The 6,457-nt window shown below is 50.6% G+C and overlaps 1 protein-coding gene across 1 annotated transcript in view; it reads right to left on the bottom strand.

Moving 5' to 3' along the window:
• The window catches only part of Slc41a3 (solute carrier family 41 member 3), a 46,900-nt gene extending 42,913 nt beyond the window's left edge, over positions 1 to 3,987 (bottom strand). The window contains exon 1 of the mRNA XM_005364872.3: positions 3,921 to 3,987. The gene's annotated coding sequence lies outside the window, so the exon portion shown is untranslated. The remainder of the gene's footprint in view (positions 1 to 3,920) is intronic.
• Between the last annotated feature and the right edge of the window lie 2,470 nt (positions 3,988 to 6,457).

Below are 6,457 nucleotides of genomic sequence, written 5' to 3'. Positions count from 1 at the left end.
AAAAAAAAAAAAAAAAAAAAGAAAAAGAAAAAGAAAAAGAAAAGAAAAGAAAGAAAGAAAGAAGAAAAAGGCCAAACCAACCATCACTCCTGGCTGACCCCTAATTGCACTGAGATTAAGGTTAGATTTGAATGAGCTTCCAAACAGACAAAGAAACCAGGTCATCAGGTCATGATGAAGAGGTGGGGATTTCCCAGAGAAGTCCCTCACTAGACTGCATGGCTATGGTTCCAATTCTTAGCCCAGAATAAGCCACAGTTAACCAGACTTCTACCACTACTGCTCAGAGAGACTGCAATTTCATTCCTGCTTGAATTTGGTGAGGCTCCTAAAACTCTAGAAACAAGCACACTCTCACACGCACACATGCACGCACATGTGCACACACACACACACACACCAGAGATATTACAGAAACTGAGAAAAACGGGGAGGATTTTTCTGCCTTCTCTAGGCATGCGGGGTGGTGCTGTAGGTGTCAGAACCCTCCAGTGCTCAAGTTCCCTAATTAGCATGGTCCCCGCATAGGGTCTCTCGCTGCGCACCCTCCAGTGAGCCTTCTAGTTGTGGCAATGCTCGACACAGGCCTGTGCTGTATAAATGGCTGTGTATTCAGTTCATACAATAAGCACAAGGGTCTGTGAATATTTAACAGATATGTCTGCTTCTGCTGCATATTTGTAGGTCTAAGATTGGCTGACTCTACAGAAGAGGAACAGAGATACAGAGGGTGACTGGGTAAGCACTCCTGCCTTCTCTAGCCAGCTTCACAGTGAGCGGATTACCAGTGTGGGCAGCTACAACTGTGGCCATAGGAAAACTGCTGCAGGAGTTGGATGGGCCAATTAAGGCTTTAATGAAGTGTTCCGAACAGTATGAGATACAGTCAATGCTTACATGTCAAAGGTTTGAGGAATTTGGGCAATGTGCATGTCTCATTAGCTGTGCAAATAAACGGGGTGCAGTCACCAAGGACAGCAGGGTGTCAAACTCAGCCAACACAGGCAGTGAGTCTGGAGGAGCCTCTCTCTGCAGGCAGATACCTCCAGGTCTCAGGGACAGGAGCAAAGGGTATCTGCTTTGTTTAGGCTCCCTCTACTGGCAGAGTAGAGTTTGGACATGCCGAACAGCCAGAAATAGAAGGACCAAGTAAGAAAAAACATAGCAAAACAAAAATATATTATAAAAGAAAGCCTTTGGATCCAAAACCACAGTCAGACTCCTAGAGAGTAGGGAAGGGAAGAGAGAGAAAGAGTAGGAGATCAATTAAGGAATATCAAATTAAAATACATGGCAGGGCAAAATTCTGCACAAAATTTACAAGAAAGTAAGTTTATAACCAGAGAGATGACTCGGCAGGTAAAGGTGCTTGTCACCAAGCTTGACAACCTGTGATCAAGTCCCTGGGATCCACATGGTGGAAGGAGAGAAATGACTCTCCTAAGTTGTCCTCTGACTTCTGCAGTTGCCCTGAGACAGACAGACAGACAGACAGACACACACACACACACACACACACACACACACACACGCACACACAAATATGGATTTAAAACTCTTAGGAAAGAAAGTCTAGGACAAAGTATTTGGTTCCAATAAAAAAAGACAAGGTTGAGTGTGAACAAAAGATGTAAGGGCAGGCAGTTACAGAGTTCACCTGGGGTAAGTGAAGCTAGAACAGAGGCAGGCAGCTGCAGTCCTGGTGAAGTGCCTGGCATCTCCACTGGAGGGCCCCAAGGCCCATGCAGACAAAAGGCTGCACACCTGCCACCAGATAGGAACCTTTCAGTTTCACAATCCTCACTCCACATGCACATCCACGTGTGCAAACCCCGGGCAGGTGCACACTAGGGATCAAGTCAGTCTCTTGAGTTGGCTCAGCCCAGCAGCCAGCATCCACCAGTCATTCGCACCAGGTCAGGGACCTCCTGGCCCACCAGCAGGGACCTCCTATCCTATGAAAGTGCCTGAAGGCCCCTCAGATTCGCTGGGAATGTTGTGTATTTAATGAGGATAGTGACACCGGTGTCATTTGCACAGGTGAGCAAGCCAGGCTCTGTAGGACAAAACAGAGGTGGCGTCCATGGGGAGCAAGCAGTAGATTCAGGAAAACCTAATGTTTTAGCTCAAGGTATGCTGGAGGCTTGGTGGATGAGGGTGCTGTCTGCAGGGGCATCCTAGGGTGGCCCCAGGGTCAGCTAACCCCTAAGTGAGAAAGTGGCTGCTATAACATTAGCCCTGCAGCCCCGTGCCGCATGTGGAGTACAACAAACATCACTGGTATAGTGATTACAGACCCTCCTGTGGGTCAGCTGGCTTTGGAAAGGGGATGGAGCAGGGCTGACTGTGACTACAGCCTGACATATTCTGCCACTCCTCCCAGCTGGCAACAGGGTGGCCTGTCATTCAGATGAACTAAACAGAACCATTTGGGAGCATCATACTGCCCAGTGAAACCAGCCTTGAAGACAGGCCTGCAAGCACCTGTTTAGCATCTAGGTACCAGCACGTCCTTCTGGGAGGCCTGGTTCAGGCACAGCATACAAACGGATTCTCACCTTACTGGGCCAGGGAGATTCTAACCACGAACTGGCTGGGCTGAGGTTCTGGGATGGATGGGCTGCCTCTTAGCTTCCCACTTTGTAGCAATGAGGACAGCATGTCTGGGTTTCATCTCCTTGACTGGACAGAACACCCCGGGGGGAATGTGAAGGAACCCAAATGCAGGGTTAGTGTTCCAGTGTCTCTTCTCTCTAGTGGTGTGATCTTGGAAGAGTGAGTAGATACTATCAGTTGTGCCGTCTGAGGGGAGCACAGCAGGACCCTTTATCCAGGTTGTACCCTCTGAGGTTTTGGTGACCAGCAACCATTTGTGGTCCAAAAATATTAAGAGAACATCTCCAGACATCAACAATTCTTAAGTTTTAAATTGTGTTCAGTTCTGAGCACCACGGTGGGCTGACTCAGTCCCCACCACACTGTCCCTCCTGGAATGTGCACCATTCCTTTGTCCAGTGTATCGGGCTGCACACCCCGCCCACCTGCTAGTTACCCTCTAAACAGTTGTTAGTGCTGTTGGCCAAGCAACCCTTATTCTACTTAATAATGGCACAAGAGTCGTGATGGTGATAAGTATATCACAGCATATCATTAAACCTGTCCTGTCTTATTGGTGGTTCATCCTTCACTGTGTCTAGTTCATAAACAGAACTCCACCATAGGTATGAATATTAGGAAAACAATCTATATGACTGGGTATCATCCCAAGATTCAGGCACCCTTTGGGGAACATGTCAGTGCCTTCCTCAGACAAGGGGAGGTTACTATAACTTTCTGTAATGTATTTTCCTTACAGGGCACTTGGGTTATCTCCACCCCATGTCAGGCCTCTCTATATTCCTTTGCATCCGTGGTTCTTAAACTACCACTGTACCAGCAGCGTGAGGCCAGCTTCAGGAAGCTGCGCAGGACCACCCTCTGGATTTCTGGGTCAGGCTAGAGAGGCTGCAATTCTAAGTGGTCTCTGGCGAAGAAGCAGTTTGAAAACCCGAGTTTTTAAAGCTTTCTAGAAACGGTCTGGTAGACTGAGGTATCCTCCCAAGTCTGAGCTTGGCAATCTCGGGGGTTTCCACTGAGCTCAGAACTCGCTAAGCCAACAGTGTGATTTGTAGGGATGTTCTCTCGGTGCTAAAGGAGTCAATCACGAACCCTAGAGTCAGGCACGCCGGGGTTCATTACCAGCAGAGGAAAGGGATGAGCGGGGCTGGTCTCTGAAGACCTTTGGAGCCAGAGAGAGACAGACTGACCGCTCCAGTGTGCCGCCTGCCACATCCTGCGTCCCACGCCCCTTCCCGAGGCCCGTAGGGCTCCGCTTTCCCACGGTTTCCCCGGCTCCCAGTCCAGCTCCGGGCCGCGCTTACCGGTCCTCTCCCGGCCGGCGGCGAAAACGAGGCGGCGGGGCGCGCGCTGGGTACCGCGGAGGCCTGCGGCGGGAGGAAGCGGGAAGGGCGGTCTGCGGGGCAGTCCTGCCCTGCCCAGGCGCCCGGACCGAGGGGCGGGGCCACATGGGGGCGGAGTCTCAGAAAGGGAGGGGCTGTGTGGGTCGGCCTCGTGGGCGGGGCCAGGTCATGGGGTGAAGCTTGAGAACCTAGTTTTTAAAGCTTTCTAGTGAAGGACTGGTGGACTGAGGCATCCATTTAACACCCAAAGACTCCCAGCTTGGCAAACCCGGTGGTTTCCAAAGAGCACAGGACAGCTCGCTGAGCCTGCAGTGGTGTGTGCAGGGATGCTCCCTGGGTGCTGAAGGCGTCAATGACACGCCTCAGAGGAGGGACCGCTGCGGGGGACGGGCAAGGAGATCTGCCGGGATTTGGAAGGACTATAAGTAGGGCGGTGCCACGGTCAGGGGCGGGGCCGGGCAGGCGAGTTGTGTCACTGGCCTACAGCAGTGCACGGCAAGGGCCAGCTTTCCTCAGGGTCCACACCTGCCTGTTTTGTTTTCAACCTGACATCTCTAGATGTTTCACCTTTAAACACTTGAGTATGCGTCGTAAAGTTCTGTCCTTCAACGCGGCTGTGATGCTCTCACACTTATCGACTGGTAATTCCCAGTCCTCTGCAGGAGTCGTTGTTTGACTCAGAAATGACTGAGAGTTGCAGACAGGATATGGGCTGTCAGGGGACGGGTTCCTCTTCACCTGCAGGGGTAACTGTGGGCTGCCCAGGCTGACACAGGCCTGGAAGATCTAGCAGTGGTGAGCCTCAGTTGACACCAGCTCCTACAAACCGTCCTGTGTCCTTTCTGTGTCCCCCACCCCAACCCCATGACTACTCTCTATTGGTTCAGGAATCCTGAGCCCTGGCTGGATGCAGCCAATCGCATCTGCAGAAACCTGCTGTGCAAGACTATAGCTTTTAAGAGAGAAGTAAGATACAAAAGATACTAAAGATACTAAAAAGGGCTGGGAAGATGCAACTCAGTGTTAGACAGGCCAGTTCCTGGATTCTGTCCTCAGCAAATGAAAAACAAAACAACATCAAAAATAGTAGACAGCATTTCACATGCTAGGGGAGATTACAGACTCAATTGCTTGTTTCCCAAATATATGCATTGAATTCTGAGCCCCCAGAGTAATGGCATTTGTTGTCAGGAGGTAACAATGAGTAAGAGAGGTCATGGGATGCAAACACAATGGGACTGAGTCCTCTCAAGAAGAGGAATAGACCCCACAGTGCATGGAGGGAAGACAGACAGGAAGAAGTATGACCAGAAATAGCCATCCCCGCACCTTGATCTTGAATCCATGCTGGTCTGCTTTCTTTTACCGTAAAGGGAGAGGGTTTATTTTGGCCCATAGTTTTGGAGGTTTCATAAAGGTTTCACTAGGGTTTTATCCCCTATTAAAGCGCTTTTGGGAGCTGGCAGAACTATAGGGAGGAGGGCTAGTGTGTGGGGACCAAAGTAACTGGTGTCATGGTCTTAGAGGGAACATTGGGCCTCAGCCCCTCCTCCCTGAGACAGGACTCTAGTGCAAACCCTTCGCATAGAGGCTGACCCAGAGGGCACCGTGAGAGTGAAGAGGGAGGCAGAAAGATGCAAACAAGAGGTTCACTGCAAACAGGCCAACACGGTGAGCAGCCACTCTGAGGGCTTCTGGGAACTCAGAGGTATCCTACCTGAAGTCCAACAGCTCCAGTCATCACATGTGACTGTGTTCCTTGGGGACAGAGGTCACCAGAGGCAGGCAGGGGCAGAGCAGGGTGTCAGCAAGGCCTCGGAAAGGTTTGGGGACATCAGCAAATAAACAGGTGCAATGACAGAGGAAAACACAGTTTTCAGGACTCTGTACCATGTGTTCTGCCTGCCACTCATCCTCACGCAGCCTGGGCTGTGCAGAGCTGATGCCCTTTTATGGGTTAGTGAGCCAAGAGGCAAGAGGTGCCCATTTGCCCAAGGCTACATACACTGCCTTGGCAGAGCATGCTGCCTAGGCTCAGCAGTCTGGGCTGAGCCTAAAGCCATGGCTTTCCTTGAATAAGGCTGTCTGTCCTGAGCAAGTGAGTTGGTGAAAGAAAGGGATAGGTGGGTGGGTGGATGGATGGATGGATGGATGGGTGGGTGGATGGGTCAGTGGGTGGGTGGATGAAGCTGGCTGTTTTTGATTGTCCAGTTCCTGTTAAATGGTGATGGCTCAGGGCTGAGATGGGGCTCAGTGCCAGAGTGCTTGTCCAGGATACTCGGGATCCCATACATAGACACACACACAAAGACAGCACACAGACACACATGCAGAGACAGACACACATGCATATTGTGCATGTGTACACATGTGCATGCATGTGCTCATGTGTGAGCATACACACACACACACACACACACACACACACATGCCAACTATCCCGTGGATAATCTGTCTTTTTTATTTTGAAATAAGGTCTCACTATGTAGCACTGGCTG

This window comes from Microtus ochrogaster, unplaced genomic scaffold, assembly GCF_000317375.1.
Source record: "Microtus ochrogaster isolate Prairie Vole_2 unplaced genomic scaffold, MicOch1.0 UNK1, whole genome shotgun sequence".
Lineage (NCBI taxonomy): Eukaryota > Metazoa > Chordata > Mammalia > Rodentia > Cricetidae > Microtus > Microtus ochrogaster.
Note: the sequence above shows the minus strand (reverse complement) of the source record. Positions and strands in the feature narration are given on the sequence as shown.